The sequence below is a fragment of the Triturus cristatus genome, chromosome 7 (assembly GCF_964204655.1).
Source record: "Triturus cristatus chromosome 7, aTriCri1.1, whole genome shotgun sequence".
In the NCBI taxonomy this organism is placed as follows: Eukaryota; Metazoa; Chordata; class Amphibia; order Caudata; family Salamandridae; genus Triturus; species Triturus cristatus.
This window is the reverse complement of record NC_140590.1, coordinates 811,724,859-811,739,101: the sequence shown is the minus strand read 5'-3', so window position 1 is coordinate 811,739,101 and position 14,243 is coordinate 811,724,859. Positions and strand designations below refer to the sequence as shown.

Genomic DNA, 14,243 nt, shown 5'->3' with positions numbered 1-14,243 from the left:
CCTTCTGGTCTGCCTTTTTCTGATCACCGCCCTGGTTCTGGTTTTTCTGCTTAACTCTAGTCCTGACCCATCTATCTGCCTTCTTTCCCAATTCTTGGGGAGAAGTCAGATCAGAATCAATCAGGTGTTGATGCAATAGCTGGTTTTGACAGTTGTTAAGTATTTGTTCTCTCATGATCAAATTATACAATCCTGTATAGTCCTTAACCTTACTTCCCAATAGCCAGCCTTCCAGAGCCTTAGTGGCACAATCTACAAAGTCAGTCCAGTCCTGAGTCTGTGTCTTCTGGGTATCCCTGAACAACAACCTGTATTGTTCAGTGGTTAGGCCAAACCCATCAATCAGAGCACTCTTCAGGACAGTGTAATTATCTGCATCCTCATCACTAACTGTGAGGAGCTTGTCTCTTCCTTTCTCAGAGAAGGAGAGCCACAAGATAGCTGCCCACTGACTTTGGGGTACCTGCTGTACTTTGCAAGCCCTCTCCAAAGCAGTTATCCATTTGTGGATGTCATCCCCACACTTGTAGGGAGGGACAATCTTGCTCAGGTTTCTATTATCATAGTGCCTGTCTCTATCTCTAGGAATGTTGCTGCCACCAGTGGGTTCTGACCCACTTAACTTTTGCTCTCTAGCCAGAGCAAGCTTCTCCTTGGCAAGGGCAAGTTCTTCCCTCTGAATCCTCAGATTAGCCTCCCTCATTCTGGCTTCATGCTCCCTTCTCTCAGGTGAAGTCATTCCCCTGTGAGAGGAAGCATTAGAGATGCTAGATACATGGGAATGGATGGATTCCCCTGAGGGGGATCTGTCCTTCCTGCTTCTCTGTGAAAGCCTACTTGGGGGTCTGTATGGGGGGACCCCATGCAAGCTCCCATGTAAACTTAGGTTAGCCTGGCTAAGTCTCCTTACTTGGCCCTGGCTGCCTACCTCTCCATCTGAAGCCCCATCTGACTCCTCTGTGGTGGGTAGACCCTCCTCTGTACCTAGGGTACCTGCCTGAGAGGCCCTAAGAGTATCATACTCCTCTAGGAGTTGTCTTAACTGAAGGAGGGTAGGGTTTGCACCCTGTTTTATTCCTCTGGAGGTACACAAATGTCTCATCTCCTGGAATGTGAAGGTATCATACCTAGAGGGGGTCTTCTGCAGACCTGCCCCTCCTGAGAGAGCATCTACTTGATCTCCTCCCAGAGGCATGATCTAGTGAGGGTGTGGTGTGTGCACCTACCTACACTAGTTGTTTCTACTAAACCTCTCTAGTAGTTGTAGTCAGGGTGTGTTACTCCCTTCAACCTACAACTACTAAGTCCAGTAGGACTTAAGTATTATAAACTATGTTATATGTACCTAGACAATATCTGTGTGATCTTTCAATTTAGTATCTCAAGATTACAATGGTATTACAACAGCAAGCTCAGATCCCAACCGCTGCTCACCAATGTGAGAAGTTGGCCTGATGTATGATGTCACTAGTTATAGTGTACACCTTATATCAGTCCAAATACCCTTATGGTGATTGGTTGTAAAGTCAACCTTATAGACCAGCTATCCTAGTGGTAGCATGGACAAGAGCAGTCTTAGGCTAAACTCTGAATGGCATGTGAAGCCAGCTGTGATACCATATATAATCCCTTGAATACCAAATGAAAGGACACCACAACAGATATATATATAAAATAAAGTGTATTTATTCTAAGCAAACCCTCAGCACTCTTTATGAGATTAGAGGTAAGTACAACACAGTCTTATTAATGCATACAGTAAGTCACACAGGTAAGTAATACAGTTAGGCCCTAGGGGCCACGCAAACCATATACTAAGTAAGTGGTATAAGGACCACTGTCACGGAAATAGAATAGGCCTAGGCCTAGGGAATCGCTGGGGCTACACTGCACTAGCAACAGTTAGGAAGTGGGAGGCCCACGGGATTCGTATGCAGAGTGGAAACACTCACGCGTAATGCGTAAAAGTCACTAGCAATAGTACAGTTCAGAAATAGATAGATTTAGGACACTTCCGGAGTAGCTAGGAAGTTGAGACTTGAAACTTAGACACTAGGATAGTCACTATCCTGATGAGCACCGGAGTACCCAAGTTACCTAGCCCACAGGCCGCGGGTGCATAGGGTTGAAGTTGCGTCGGGTTTCGTCGTCGACTCCTATGGATGCCTGAAGAAAGATGCTGACAGGCAGTCAGTGAAGAGTGTCCGGTGGATCCCAAGGCTGGGATCAAGAAGAGAAGAGACCTGCAAGCAGAGGGGACAGAGTCAAGATCACTAGCCAGTGACCACGTGGAACCAGGAAGGAACCAGACGATGTCGTGAAGAGTTGCAGGTGAAGGTGAAGCTTGTCGCTGCAGCCAGGAGGACCAGGAAGCGTCGAGGACGACCAGGACCAGGAGGCGAGCTGTCCCACGAAGGCTCTTGCTGTCGGCGGCGTCGAAGCTGGGCTAGGACTCACCAGGCCTTGGCAAGCGGAACCCACGAAGGACGGAGGACTTGCTTCAGGATCAGACCAGGAAGGTCTGGGGTGCTTCTTCTTTGCAGGGAAGCAGGGGCCAGTCTGGAGGAGCCAAACCAGCGCAGAAGATTTCGGGATGCGTCGTCACCAAGGCCACTAGCCAGCGGGCAAGCAACCGGACAGACGCGGCAAGCAGGAAAATGCTGAAGGGCCCCACGCAGGACTCGTTGAGTGTGGGGGGCTGGTCTTCGGTGCAGATGGTGCTTGGGGGTGGGGCTTCTCAATCCCCGGTGCACAACTTCGAGGGTGCCTCAGAAGCTGCGCTTGAAGTTACTAGCCACTTTTCCCAGGTAGCCGGTCCCACGTCGCTCGTCGCCTCCACGGATCTCAGCTCTGCTGCAGATGTGGATCAGGGTCGGAGAAGTCTGGAAGTCAAGGCTCTGGTCGGGCTCTGCAGTCAGTTCCTCGTAGAACGTGGGCAAAGCAAAGGGTAGTCTCTTGATGGTGCCTGTTTGCACAGGGTAGCCACTCCTTGGCCACAAGGGAGATTCTTCAGTCTTCTTCTTTCGTCGAATGTCGAAGGTCCAGAGTTTCTGTTCAAGATTGCAGGTTCAGGATAATCTAAAGTCTTGATGCCCAACTCCCACTCTTATACTAATCTGGGGGGCTGGGATACCTGCTAGGTCACGCCTTATGGGTGGGACCTGGGAGGGGGTGGTTACACCCACTTCCCTTTGTCCAGTTTCGCGCCAGAGCTGGGGCTGGAGTGCCCCAGCACCGGTTTGAACTGGACTATGCAAGGAACACCTTGTGTGCCCCAGGCATGTCTCATTCCTTTCAGCCCACCCTGCCCCAATACACTAAAGGCTGTCTGGGGAGGTGCTAGCACCTCCCCAAGCAGGAAACCTATTGTCCAGGCCTCCCTGGCTGGGATCACTCCCAGCTGCAGGAGGTCAGACTTGTGTCGTGGCAGCAGCATCCATTTTGTGATGCTGAGGCTTTGGTCAGAGGCTAACAGTGAAGTATGATTTTAACATGTCTTTCCCTCTAAAAGGGGGGAACAATATCCTCATGTCCAGAAATGGCATGGGGGTATTATTCCACAGTGTTAGACACCTTACACGACATGTTTCGATAAAGCCAAACCATAGTTACCATAATCGTCTAAGATTATAAGGCACTTTAAGAGTATATGGTAGGCTATATCGTAGAACAGCTATAAGGACATGGTTCCGAAAGCTGCAGACAGGCTCAGCTCATGCTAGAGCACCATCTCACATGTTACCAAGCACTCTGCCTCCAGGATTGTTAAGGCCTGCCATAGGAGTGACTGATAGGTACACATGTGTCTATATATAAGTTAGGTATAGGACTACTACACCTAAGCAAGGGGTGATTACACGACCTTGCCCCAGCTGAGTGATCAGCCAGTTGTGTCAAAATGGAAGGCCAGGCCAGGGGTGGCACAATACATGCTGCAGCCCCTGGCAGGCCTAGGGTACACCTATGCCCTGGGTACCTAGGGTACACTGTACAGGGGCCAATAAGGTGATCCTATCCAAATGGGTTATGCACCTAAAGTACATAGTATTAATTTAGAGAGAGAACAGCAGGGCGGTGGGTCTGATCAGCAGGCCCACAGCCACATCTAAGTCGAAAACCAGTAAAGCAAAAGCAAAAAGTGGGGGTGAACATAGAAAGCAGACCCTACTCTCCTACAATGTACAGTACTTAAAGGAGATACTTCAAGAGAACTGATTTAACTGATTGTCCGCCATACTTTGTTAATCAGTGTGGGTGTGATTGTGCCATTTCTTTATTTTATTATATTATAGACTGCATGTTTGAAGAACGGAGGTTTGCTTACAATTTAGTGACAGTAATTAAGCTCTGTGAAGATAAACACGTGCTGCCTCAGGGTAATCCGGGCCTGCTCTAGGATGTTTGGGGCCCTGGGCAGAAAGGGAATGTGTGAGGCCCCTCTAAATTGCAATAGATCTGCAATCACATATTTCATACTTCAATGTGCCAGCCGTAAATTATTCCTTCATACTTTAAAAATCCTGTGAGGCCACTTATCCACAGTGGAGAGAAGCGTGGTGTGCATCTGTCCGTCTACAGGTGACCGTCAGTGACGAGTGCTTTGTCCGAAATGAGCAGGAAGTAGATACGTATCTGTCTCTCTCTTGCCCTTTGCGGCTAGAAACATTCTGTTTCGGTGTGAGGATGGTTGTGCAACCTCGAGATGTTGGCAATACAAGTAATTCACAGATTTAGTCAGAAAACAACCTTATGGCTGATGTTTCTAACTCACCAGATCATTGACATTTTGAGGACGATTCACACTAGAAACGTAGTGCGTTCAGTTGAGACCGCACGGGCAGCGCCTCCCAACAAAACCCCGGCTTACAGAAACCCACGCTTCATATGTGAAAGGCACTGCATAGTTTGGCCCTACTCCGGATTCCGTTAGCCTAAATATATGTTCTGTTCTACATTTCTGCTCCTATGAGCAATCATGGCAGATGGTTTGGGCACCTTTCATTCGCGCTGTGCTCGCTCATTTGGAAACAATGCCTCGCCGGCTCCCGGTGTACTTGTTTGCATGTTTCAGTGACCGGGTTACTGACGTCAGAGGTTCTTCAAATAGGTTCTTTACAAAGTCTTCCAAGTGTTACTCTTCCAATGCAACACAGTCCGCTCCTGGCCAATGAGAGAACGCCGTAAGATCTGATTATGTGGTCTAAGTTAATGACAAATGTTTGGTAATCCAGTTATCAATAGTTTTCGTTTTTCCTTATCTTTTGCACGGTGTCCATGGAGATTGGTGGGTATTGTATGTATTGCGCTGTAATTGGTGGTGCATTGTATGCATTTCATTCTCGGTTGGGGTGCATTGTATTTGCTGACGCAGACTGAAACACGTTGTAAATGTATTGATATAGGCAACAGGTTCCAGTCAGAATAGGGCCAACCGAAGACGGAGGCAGAGGGACTTGGCGCACTTGCCACCCTCAGGACAGTGGCTCGTCAGACGGATGCAACTTGTTTTCTCTCTTTCCTTCCGTCACTGGAGCTGGGTCACACTGTTTCAGTTCTACTCAGTTTACTGGTATGTTGGGAACATTTCAGAGAAATATGGGTCAATTGTATTCCTTTCACTTGGAATGTGGTTCATGGCATATCCACTTAGACTCGGGCTAGTTTACGTATTTCATTTTACTTGGTGCTTTTAGGCATTACTTATTCCTCAGCGCTTTGATGGCGGGTTGTATTTATTTAGTGCAACTGCTACTTCATTGCAGTTATTGGAATAAGGACGTGCGTCGTCTACTTCCTTGTCTGCTCCTATGCCACAGTTACAGGATGCCTTGAGCCTCTAGCGGTTGACTTTACTCAAGAATGTTACTGCATTACATGCGTATATGACTACATATGAGTCTTCCCATATTATTATCTGTTGCCGCATCGCACGCTCATCCTCCAGCCTTGCCTGTCTCCAACACTCTGACTGTCCTGCCTCAGGCCTCATGGATTCTGCCACTGGTCCAGCTCGAATGCAGGTCCCTGCATTCACCGCCCTGTCCCTGAAACCTTCCATATGGTGTTAGCGCTGCACTCTGAACAGCGACTCGGTGCGCCACTCTGAGAATACAAGAGGGTTCCGTGGAAAAATGATTCCCAGGCGATTCTCTTCAGCCTCATCAAAATATCACTTCTTTCAAGAGTTAATTTCTTTACTCCCTTTTTAGCTAGCTGGTAGTGTAAACTAAGTGGAATTTATATTTAGCTTTCCAAAAGTATTTTCTTTATTTTAGCTTATTAATGATTACAAACGCAATTGATCAAAAAAAAAAAGAAAAAACGTGCTGCCTCGGGGTAATCCGGGCCTGCTCTAGGATGTTTGGGGCCCTGGGCAGAAAGGGAATGTGTGAGGCCCCTCTAAATTTCAGAGACATGACACATTCAGGGCTGAATAGATGTCCTTGCTCCTGAAGCGTCAGCCCCTCCCGCTCAGTCATTTTCAAGCACCTCTTAACAGCTCATCAAGGGCTGAGGTGTGAAGGTTGCCATCCCGCTGTGCGTCTCTAATGCTGCTGGTATCTGAGCTTTGGTGCTGCATCGGAGTCTGTCACATCCGACCTCAACGGCATCGGAGTCAAGGGAGGTGGGTGGAAGCTGTGCCGGTGCGATCGGTGCCCTGTTAAGATTACAGACAAATGGCGTCCGGGAAAGAATCCTTCAATGACAACGGACCGCGGGCCGCCAATGAAGGCCGGGCGGGCCGCCAGCGGCCCGCGGGCCGTACTATGAGTACCCGTGTTCTAGAAGGTAGTAAGTGGAGATACTCTGACTGTAGGCAGAGTTCTTTGACAATAGGAAGTAGTTTGAGTGGAGAGGTAGTCTAAAAGAATGGGGTAGCGAGAAGATGGGGTAGTTTTGGTGTTGGAGAGGTTGTTTTGGTGCAGTTTGGGTGAAGGAGGGTAGGTTGAAAGGGGGAGATCATTTGAGCATAGAAGTGCTAGATTGAAGGTAGAAGGGGACAGTGTGAGGGAAGATTGGGATATCTGATGGTTGGGATAGTTTAAGGGGCAGTATCGGGTAAAAGTGCATTAGCCCTGGCTGTGTATTAGTGCCATTTAAAATTAGTTTTAGCCACACTGCAAAGCATCTGCAATGCTGTACAGCATGGCTACAAAGCATTGCCAAATCAATAGCTCTCATAAGCAAGACCTTTTGGCTTTGCCAGTGCTTGTTTTTGATTACAGCGTCAGCTCAGCAAAGTAAGTCTGTGCTGAAGTGGACATTTACAGCTGAAGAGTGAATGTGGCAAGCAACACCTGCGTGTTCTTAGTAACACACACAAAAAGAGCGCGGGCGATATGAAAGTGCAGAGACCTTGGCATTACTCATGTGCTAACGAGAGATGTTTGTGAGGACAGGCACATACCATGATATCAGGACTCACATTCAATTACTTTGCTTTCTAAACTTTCAGGAATATTGAAACGAGGCACCTTGGGTGCAATTCATTTTAATATTACATTGGGAAACTAAACTGTTATTAGTATACATTGCCACGGTTCCTTCTGCAGATTCCGTGGGTTGTCCCCTCCTAGTATACCCTTTTCCCCCCACAAAAATAGGAAAATATTTCTATAGATTTTTACATCTTTTTTGCGGGCATGGGTCTGTCTGTAGTGACAGGTGCAGGGTCAAGGCTGTCTCTACGATGGGCCACGGGTCAGATCCCCCCTTCTGGCCTGGTAAAAACGGAATTTTTCACATTCTACTGCATTCTCTGGCCTGACACTCCAGCTTATTGAAATGCTTTCGGAGCACTGACAGTCTTTAAAAACTCACATTACTATACTGTAGTGACCGTAGGCGACACTGAGTTGGTGTTGAATGCTCTCTGTTTGGCGGGAGGGAGGAGTAGAATGGTTACACTGCTCTCTCCTGGGATGGGTGGGGTCAGGGTATGTAGTTCTTCTGTGGCTGGGGCAGTGGATAGCTCCACTGCTCTCTCCTGGGAGGGGCACGTGGGATGGCGTCTACTGAGCTCTCATGGGGGGCTTGGGTGGAGTGAGAAGGCTTCCACTGCAGGGCTGGTACTGCCCCAACTGCAGAACTCAAGTTAGTCTAGTGATCAGGTGCATTGGACTCACCTGTATTATCCTGAAGGTCCTGCCAGGGGAATCGTGGTCAAACCCAGTTTGGTGGACTGGTCTGCAGACATTGCTGAGGTCACGGACGGGATAGATAGGGGACAGGAGACAAGGGTCCTGCACAAGCTGTTATTTTATGAGTGAGATGTCACAAGCAGAGTAGGTAGAACTGATGTAAGTTTTGGGTTTCCTACTGCTTTTCCTTCAGCGGCGTACTAGGTGGGGGCCGTCCGCCCCAGGCGGCAATATTTTGGGGACAGGGGCTCTGGACCGTGTCATATATGTGCATGTAACTTGCATGATCGAGGTAACTATTAGCGGCGATACTACATGTGTCTCGGACCTCTTTCAGGTGCTCGCCGCTCTCCAGCACCCCCTCAGGGGGGCGGCAATCTGAAGGATAGCCCCGGGCGCCAGAAGCTCTAGCTACGCCTCTGAGTCCAAGCTTCACATGTCAAGACCTAGGAAAGGTATAGGCGTGAAAGCGAGTACAAAACAGCCAACCATGCTGTGAGAAACTCGGACATCTGATTCGTGTAATAAACCGAAATACCGAATGAAGAAAACTAAAGACATAAATAAAGAATATGCATGGAACAGAGCATTCAAGATGCCCCCAGTGTCCAGCAGAGGGCTCCCTTCCACTGAGACGAGCTGTAGCCAGTTAGGTGCTGCTTTCGTATTGTTGCCGTCTAGGAAGCGTTCCGTGAAGACGGAAGTTAAAGGTAAGCTCCCGCACTGGCACGGGGAGTGCACTGGCTCGTGCACCACTATCAGCCTCGCCATCCCTTGAGCACAGGGCGCCGTGCCCCGGGAGCTGGGCGGTGCCTTTGAAGGCCGTGGAAGATTTTCCTGCGGAATGGGGGAAGTGCAACGAGCCACACAAGGGGTGGGGCACACGTGATCTCTTATCAAGTGACCCCGGCAGAGCACGGACACAGGGCTTTTGTGTTCCCTTTTTCCGGAGACCTGGCCAGCTTGTTATCAGCCTTGCACGGAGGGTTACCCGGTGACCGGCTGAAATCCAAGGGACGGAGGTGCTGTATATATACGGGACAGAAATCAGAGACCAGCACCCGGTACCTTCCCATCCGCTGCAGGTAAGTGTGCTGCCACTGGAGCACCGAGCTGGGTCCCTCTGCTGCTATGGGGAGGCCCCGCTGTCAGCATCAGTTCCCTTTAGTTAGTCATGAGGCACCCTGTGGTCACTAACCCAAAGCTGCTGCTGAGACCGCCTACAGTGACCGTACCCCTATCCCACCCTTCAGATCCTAGAAATCAAAGTCTTGTCTAATGGCAGTTTCGACTCATCCTAATTTAGCGCAGAGGGTTCCTGTGCCTGCTGCATAGAACGTGTATCATGCAGATCAGGCGGGCAACTAGAGCCAAATTTCGGGGGGGGGGGGGGATGGGCTGAAAAAGATTTCGGAGGGGGTGGGGGGGCTAAGTCTTCCAGCCATAGGCAGAGTGGCTGTGAGAAGGGGTGAAAACACAACAAAAGCCTCATTAACGAGTAAATGGTCTTTTAAACACCCGTGAAGTACTCTGGTGCGGCTGCAATTAGACGGACGCCAACCCGCGAGGCTGTCACATAGGGGGGGGGGGGGGGTGGCTGAAGCCCGGTGAGCCCAATGGGTGTTGCGCGCCTGATGCAGATCACGGGACCGAGTGTGAATGGGCTATGAGTAACGCTATAAAAACATAAAATGTATGTCAGGGAGGGGCACTGTTTCAAGGGTGTGGTGAGGAAATTCGTGAAGGTGGGGAGCAAAAGACTGTGGCAACAGGCGCCTCCAGCCCTAAAGCGGGCCCTGGACACAGAGCGGCCATCTGAGTGACTAGAACCGCTAGTTCTCTTTCCATCTCTTACCAACCCCCACTGCCTCTGAGCCCCTATGTAGTCACAGGAGCACCTCTTGCCACTGTGCTGCCCTTGGTATCCCTGTGCCTTCATGGCTCCCTCTCATTGGGACCCCCGCTCGTCTCTTTCATCTTCTTTTTCATCTTTTTTTCACTTTCTTCAATTACCCTTTTTAGGTCTAGTTTTTTTTTAAAGTGCTACCGTCAAACAGAACTATTTGCAATAACATGCTTAGAGTGGGATTTAGGTCCCTCCCGTCCAACATCTGCTTTCTTCTACCGTCTCTTTTACAGAATTGCCTTGAGACTTTCTCAGTCATGTTTTGACTTGGCCCAGTGGAACATTTGTTTCTCGCCTGATGCTATTGGCTGCTTCAGTGTAGCCCTCTGCATCCACTCGGGGCCTTGCATTGCACTGCTTGAGGGACTTTACAATTCTAGCCTTCGATCCTTTCCTTCTAGCTCCCTCCCGTGTGCCTTGCAGTAACAGGCTAATGCTGTATACAATTAAGCCCAGCCCTGTTTGCTTTCGGTATTCTGTCTCCTCGGGGCTATGGCAAAGAACACACAGACACACATTTAACAAGCATTTACAATGCAATGGTCTCGGCATTGTTAAATTTAGAGCTATTGGCATTGCTCATGACATTATTTTTGTTTTATGTTTTTGTTTTTAAAACATTTAACCCGTTCCGTGCTCATGACGGAACCACTCCGTCATGAGCCACGGGTGCGCTGTGCTCATGACGGAGTGGTTCCGTCATGCTGCGGCCGTTGGCGGCCGCTCCGCCCACGCGGCGCTAATTCCCCGCCTGTGCGGGCGATTAGCGCAGTGGGCGAAGTCGTGGCGGAACCACTCCGTCATGAGCACAGCTCACCCGTGACTCGTGACGGAGTGGTTCCGTCACGAGCACAGCGGCACCGCAACTGCCCCCAAACCCCCCCAGCGCCGCGGCGGAATTCCTGCCGCGGCGAAGGGGTTAAAGAAATGGCATTGTTATTTACAATGTCAATAGCTTAATCACTCTCAAATGCGAGACCTATTGCATTTGCACCCACACACAGAGCCACCCACACACAGAGCAACCCACACACAAATAGAGCCACCCACAGAGCCACCTACACACACACACAGTTACCCACACACAGACAGAGCCACCACGCATAGAGCCACCTACAAAAAAAGCCACCCACACAGAGCCTCCCACACACAGAGCCACACAGCCACACACACACAGCCACATACACACACACAGAGCCACATACACACACAGAGCCACATACACACACAGAGCCACACACACACAGCCACACACACACACAGAGCTACACACCCACATACAGAACCACACACACACATAGAGAGCCACACACACACACACATAGATCTAGACACATACACATTGATCTTGGGAGCCAAAGCAGAAGTGGCACCCACTTCACCTCCTGTTCAAATGTTAAGCTCCGTACTCGCTGCTACCAGTAAGTACACCAAGCTTACACTGATGAGTCTGCTAAACACGTCTCAACGCCATTCAGCCGGCACCAGGGGCCGCGTCCTCTCCGGAACACCTACTTTAACAATCACACCCAACACAAGCTAGAGGCGGGTTTCACTTGGTGCCGATGGAGGAGCACGAACACGCGCAATTGTGCAAACACCATTACTTTGTGCAAGCATTTCAGCACACACACACACACCACAGCCTCCAAGCATTACAGCCACACGCACACACCACAGCCTCCAAGCATCCACATGCACACACGGCAGCCTCCAAGCATTACAGCCACACGCACACACCACAGCCTCCAAGCATCCTCAAGCACACACCACAGTTTCTGTCTTGGTATCCCCGGTTCCGGGGCGTGCTCTCATTTACAATAAGAAATCATTGTAAGGCACATAGGCCCCCCTTGCGATTGCCTCGCCCCACCGAGGTGGTGCCCTGGAGAGGACTGGATCTAGCAGGGTTGCGGCCTCGGCCCGCCACCCTTTCTCGGCAGCAGCAAAGGGGCCGGAGTCCAGGGCATTCGAAGTGAGGCTTTCAAGCCCAGGTTAGAAGTCAAAAGCAGTATTTCCAAACACACCAATGAAAGACGGCTGCGATTTCTAATACAGCATTATTTAAATAATTAATATTGGCTCCGTTATGGAGCTCTCAACACAAACTAAATTGTTGCTGCTAAAGATCAGGAATTTAGTTGCTGACTCACCTGGGCATCCTCCAAAATAAATTGACGCCGGGACCCCGAGGGTCTCACTTAACCCGGACAGGAGCGTAGGGTGGGGGGGAGAGCCCAGGAGAAGGGAGGGGCCGAGAGTATGCAGCAGCGCTGAGGCGAGAGAGGGGACGAATCACCCAACCGGCAGGCAGCAGATTCTCCCGGAGCAGGCCCATCCGTCAGAGCTGCGCGTCACGTCACGGGGTAGCTTCGGCCCGCCATGAACACCACCATCTTTAGCCCGAGGAGAGGGAGCGAGCGCCAGGGGGAGGAGAACGAACAGCGCCAGCCGGAGAGGACATGGGGAGGAGACCAGAGCAGCAGCCGGACACAGGAGCACCGAGGGAGCCGAGAGCAGGGGGAGGGGACGAGCACCAGCCGGGCCGTGTACGGGGTACCATGGTGGACGGGGATGACGCCATGAACACCACCATCTTTCTCCGAGGTCAAGCAGAAATGCCTCGGAGAAACGCAGCGTCATTTTCGGATTCGGGGGCGTGTTTTTCTTTCTCTCCTCTTCCCATTGGCCGAGACCTAAAAAAGGCTAAAAACTGATATACAGATAGGCAAATAATACAAAGGCACAGATAGGCAAAAAATAGAGGAAACACAAACAGTAGAACAGAAGGCTGAACGGACCTGCAGAATAGCAAGGCTCTCCCACTGGACCATCAGGGATGAGGCTCTGTCGTACACTTCCTTTACTTGTAGGGGTGGCGAGTATTTGCACTCTCCCTTCCTTTGTAGTACTGCTAACTTTACTCTGACCCACTCTCCTCTTTCTAGGGCCGTCTCTTTTACGTTTTTTCTGTGGTTGTAATGTTCTGTATAGATCCTCTGCGCTTTCTCCAGATTGTGTTGCACCACTGCCGGCGTCCACTTGCTCGTGACTGTCTTTTCTTTCCGTGCTACATTGTCCTTGGTGAAGGGTTGTCTTCCTCTCAGGATTTGAAAAGGGCTGTACCCCGTGCCGGTGGGGGTGATGCGGTAGGCCCATATCATGCTTTGTAGTTCTTTTTCCCAGTCTTTGCCTATAGAGATGGCTGCTTGTATGGAGCCCAAAATCACCCTGTTGAACCTTTCCACTTGTCCATTGCTCGCCGGGTGGTATACAGCTGTGTGTTTGAGCTTGATGCCGTTTCTCTCCGCAAACTTAATCCATTTGTCCGAGGTAAACTGGGGTCCGTTATCACTGATGATGGCTCTAGGTATGCCTTCTCTGAAGAAAACCGATGTGAGGAATCGAAGTATGGTGTCCGTGTCCATTTCTTCCTGAACGTGTATCTCCGGCCACTTTGAGTATTTATCCACAATGACACACACGTACTTTGGAATCCCTTGTTTGTCTAGTATAGGCCCCTTGATGTCTACGGCCACTTCTTCCCATGGATTGTTGGGGTTCGTGAACTCACCTAGAGCTGGTCTCATTGGCTTCAAGATTTTGTCAGCTCTTTGGCATTGTTCACAATCCCTTACATATCTCTCCACTTGCAGGTCTATTTCTGGCCACCAATACGTTCGCTTGGTTCTTGCTTTAGTCTTTACAATCCCTAGGTGGCCCTCGTGTAATAATGTTAGTAGGTGAGGTGTTGATTTCGCTGGGAGAACCACTCTGTCCCCTCTGTATACAAACATGCCGTCATCTCCCACCGACAGCTGTTCCCCTACTTCATAAAATTGTCGTAGCTGTTTCGTCTGTTGTTTCTTGTCGGGCCACCCGTGAACAATGTATCTCTTGATGTCTCCTAAATCTTTATCAGCTTCATATGCTTCTTTCCATTCTTGTTTACTTATTACCCGTTCTGGATCTTCTGTCAAGGCCACCATTTCGTTGTCTTCTCCTGTGCTGTTGGTGATGCTTTCCATGGCCGAAGCCCTACTGAGATAGTCAGCTATCTTGTTCCGTGATCCCGTATGTACTCCACATCATAGCGATATTCCAAAAGTGTTAGAGTCATTTTAGCTATGCGGGGCGTTGCGCTGGCGTGCCTGCTTGACGTTAACACCTTAACTAATGGTTTGTGGCCCGTTTTG

The 14,243-nt window shown here is 49.9% G+C and overlaps 1 protein-coding gene across 1 annotated transcript in view; it reads left to right on the top strand.

Moving 5' to 3' along the window:
- Positions 1 to 8,805: 8,805 nt before the first annotated feature.
- GM2A (ganglioside GM2 activator) overlaps positions 8,806 to 14,243 on the top strand; it is a 55,813-nt gene continuing 50,375 nt past the window's right edge. The window contains exon 1 of the mRNA XM_085617678.1: positions 8,806 to 9,226. The gene's annotated coding sequence lies outside the window, so the exon portion shown is untranslated. The remainder of the gene's footprint in view (positions 9,227 to 14,243) is intronic.